The 4,305-nt window shown below is 35.2% G+C and overlaps 1 pseudogene; it reads left to right on the top strand.

The window, feature by feature from the left end:
• Positions 1–3,069: 3,069 nt before the first annotated feature.
• Positions 3,070–3,184, top strand: LOC122295271 (annotated as a pseudogene).
• The last annotated feature ends 1,121 nt before the right edge of the window (positions 3,185–4,305 follow it).

Raw genomic sequence — 4,305 nt, 5'->3', positions numbered from 1 at the left:
CCCTCCATATCTGAAAGTCCTAAATATTTGTCATAGTTGTCACACATAATAGCGCCTGCTTCTCTAATCATCTGATTTATAATTTTAGCACTGGTATTTGAATTGAGAAGAATGGAGGTTTTCTACTTATTGAGGACCTAGCCAGATGCTTTTTCATATTGTTTAAGAACAACTTGGATCCTTAACCATTCTATCTAGTTTGCTCTGCAAGAGATTACACTGTCATTAGCAAAAAACAGATGGTTGATCCCGGTACCTCCTCTAGCTACTACAATCCCTTTTGTTTCGCCTCTGTGCTTAGGTTGATTTAAAAGAGAACTTAGCCACTCAACACATAGAATGAAAAGATACGGTGAAATGGATCTCCTTGTCTCAACTCTCGAGATGGCACTATTTTTCTCCAGGTTCACCACTAACCAAAACAGCATAATTGACTAAGTTCACACAACTCATTACCAATCTGATCTATTTCTCTCCAAATCCTAACTTCTTCGTAATGGCTTCTAGGTATAACCATTCTATTCTATCATAAGTATTAGACATGTCGAGTTTTAAAGCCATACTCCTTGTACTGTCTCTTTGTTTTGTCTTCATTGAATGTAACACCTCATAAGACACCACCACTATGTTGTCAGTGACCAATCTTTTAGAAATATTGAAGACACTTTGACTATTAGAAATAACTTCAAGCAGAACTCTTACAAGCTTATTTGCTAGTACTTTTGAAATCAATTTATACAACACATTACAAAGAGAAATAGGCCTATAAAATTTACAAAGATGGGATTTTTCACTTTTAAAATTAATGTAATATAAGTATGATTCAGATAATGTTGTATATTACCACCATTTAGAAAAGTAAGAGCAACCTTACATGCCTCCTCCCTTACAATTCCCTAATGTTTTTTTGTAGAAACCGGTTCCAAAACCATCTAGTCCAGAAGATTTGAGGGGTGTCATTTGATTCAACGCTTCTTCCAATTCGATGGTGGAGAACTCCAGGTCCAATCCCTTATTCACCTCCTCTCCGACTCTTACTTCAACTAACTGCAAACATACATCCATATCTTCTGTTGTGGTGTGGGATGAAGTATATTACTATATATTCCTTTGAATGACTCTTAAAAGCTTCCTCAATCTCAGCTTGCTCAGTCACTATTCTATTTTGAGTATCATTGATTTTCCTTATGAAATTCTTTTTCATTCTCTAATTTGCATAAGCATGAAAGAGTTTTGTATTTCTATCCCCATGTTGATACTAGTATCTCATCGTTAGTAAAATTCGTACCTCGTTGTGATTTTTGTCCAATAGGTTCTTCCTCAATGGCCTCAATTATCTCATTTGTGGATTATATGAAAAAGTCATTGTTATTTAGAAGATTTGTGAAATAGGCATCTTGGTGAGTTCTTAAATCTATTTCTATTAGAGAATATAGAGAAATATATAGCTTACTTCTATAACTAACTACACTTAGACAAGCGAAAGAGATATTTGAGTATCACAACAGCCATAATTTTTTAATATCACATATCATAAAGAACAGCAGCGAGACATCACAAATAAGATTTCATTAACTAGTTTGATTTCAATCTATTTAATCATCCCTAGCTTATAACAACAGCAAAGAGACATCACAAATAACAACAATAAAGGAAAATCACAAATAAGGTGAATTGGCCAAGCAAAATAATGAAACCCTCGATAAGAAAAAGTAAGGCATAAGTTTGGGCACGAGTTAAAAAGATTTATCGGCAAGAAAAAGAATTAAAGATATTTTATTGTACCTATTTTATTGGCAATAATGAAATCCAATCGGCAAGAAGTACTCTTGTAAAGAATAGAAAAACATTCATTTTTTTAAAAATTGAAACCCACCTATTCTATCGGCAATAATGAAATCCAATCGGCAAGAAGAATTCTTGTAAAGAACAAATTAAAAACATGTATTTTTTAAAAAATTTAAACCCATCTATAATTTATTGGCAATAACAAAATCCAATTGGCAATAAATATTATTTTAAAGAATAGAAAAACATCTGGTTTAAAAAAAATAATTTAAACCCATCTATTTTATTGGCAGGAAAAACCCTTTGGGCAGTTCACTAATCATAGAAATCTCAACGTCATGGTAATCAATTTTTTCCGCATAAGACTTTCTAGAATGCTTACAATCACTACATGATACTTGAATAACTAGCAAATCTATACACTTGAGGGAAAAAAGTGGTTGTGCGACATCGACTAAGATGTTAGCCAGTATAGCAATCAGGGAAGACTATCTCCAGTTGTCCAAGACAATCCTGCAATAAAATTCATATCAATTCAAAAACAAAGAAATCTCATGATGTGTGCAACTGATATGGATGATGGACAATTACGTGATTTAAGGAGTTAGTTTACGATATGATTTGTACGAAATCCATTGTCAATTAATTTCCTTTTTTGGTATATAGTCTCAAACATGTAAATGCTCTATATAAAGAAATGAAGTATACAGTATTGATTACATTGATCAACACCTTTCCATACTCTATCTTTCATGGTATCAGAGCTTCATTAGCTCACGCTTGATCCTTTTGTGTTTAAATGGCTTCTGCTAGTTCTACAGCTTTGATTGTTTATACTCTATCAAATATTGGTCAACTAATTTCGATGAAGTTGGATGGTAGCAACTATTTGAATTGGACTCCCAATTTGTGCCAACCTTGAGAAGTAATGATTTGCTCGGGTTCATGGATGGTAGTGAGCCATGCCCTGAGCAACACCTGCAAGATGACAAGGGAAACTCTGTGGTGAATCCAACATTTGTAGTATGGCAGAAGAAGGACCAATTTGTCTTGGGTTGGCTCAATTCCACTTTTGTAGATCAGGTCCTCTCCTTTGTGTATGGACTCACCTCAGTCCGACAGGTATGATTAGCTCTTGCTAACAAGTTTGCCTCCACAACTCATTCAAGAGTTCATACTCTCAAAAGGCAGTTGCAAAACTTGCATCAAGGTCAGAAAAACTGCACCGAATATCTCACAGTTGCAAAATCATCAGCTGCTCAATTGGTTACTGTTGGAAAACCTGTGGAGGATGATGATCTCATTTCATATGTCCTTAGCGGTTTGAATGCAGCCTATACTCATTTTATTACTTCCATCAATATTGCTTTACGTGAAAAATCAATGAGTTTTGATGATATGCAGTCTGAGTTACTATCTTTTGAAAGTTTGATTGAAACCAACACCAAATCTCTTCTAACCACTCTTCCTTTGCAATAATTTCCTCCTAGAACAAGCAGCAAAAAGGCCTGCGTAAACACCGCAATCAGTTTTCTCCTAAATTCTAGTTCAAGAACCCACATTTCCAACCAAAACTAAGGCCTGCTTCACCTCAAACACCAACCCCACAGTCAAAACCAACCTCACGACACACTCAAAACCGAATGCCTTGTCAAATCTGTGGCAAGATAAGTCATCAAGCGTTGGATGGACTACAGCTACCAAGGTCGACATCCTCCTTCTCAATTGTCTGCAATGGTTACTCAAAACAACTCACTTCATGAGGATAATAATACCTGGATTGCAGACAGTGGGGCTAACCAACATATTACTAATGACATTGCTAATTTGACTTTGTAGGAGGTTTATACAAGTGAGGATTCTGTGGCCATAGGTAATTGTTCTGGTTTGTCCATTCACAATACTGGTTCTTTCTCTATACAAACACCTCATAAGGATTTAACTTTCAATCGTGTGCTTCATTGTCCTGAAGCAATGGCTAATCTTCTCTCAATTAATCGTTTTTGTGTTGACAATCATTGTTTCTTTGTTTTAACGGACTCTAATTATTTTGTTAAGGACAACAAAATAGAAACAACTTTTTTGGAGAGGCTGAGTGAGGGTGGCTTATATCCAATTTCATTCAATAAATCTTCCTTCAATAAATGCCATGCTTTTGTTGCTCTCCTTGGTGTTAAAACATCTCTACACATTTGGCGGGCAAGGCTCGGGTATCCATCAGCTCAAGTCACTTCAAAAGTTGTCAATTCCTTTAAGCTTCCTGTTTTTGGTCCTGCATTTCAAGATTTAGTTTGTTTTTCGTGTCAGTTGGGAACAAGTAAACGTCTACCATTCACTGATTCCATTAGAGTCTCTACTAGTCCTTTAGAACTTGTGCATTCAGATGTTTGGGTGTCGCTTGTTTTATCGAATAGTGGTTGTTGATATTATGTCTTGCTTATCGATGATAATTCTCGATTTACATGGTTGTATCCAATTTCAAATAAATCTAATATTTTGTCTTACTTCATTAAATTC

The sequence above is a fragment of the Carya illinoinensis genome, chromosome 14 (assembly GCF_018687715.1).
Source record: "Carya illinoinensis cultivar Pawnee chromosome 14, C.illinoinensisPawnee_v1, whole genome shotgun sequence".
NCBI classification, from domain to species: Eukaryota; Viridiplantae; Streptophyta; class Magnoliopsida; order Fagales; family Juglandaceae; genus Carya; species Carya illinoinensis.
The sequence above is the reverse complement of the archived record's forward strand: the minus strand, read 5'-3'. Positions and strand labels throughout refer to the sequence as shown.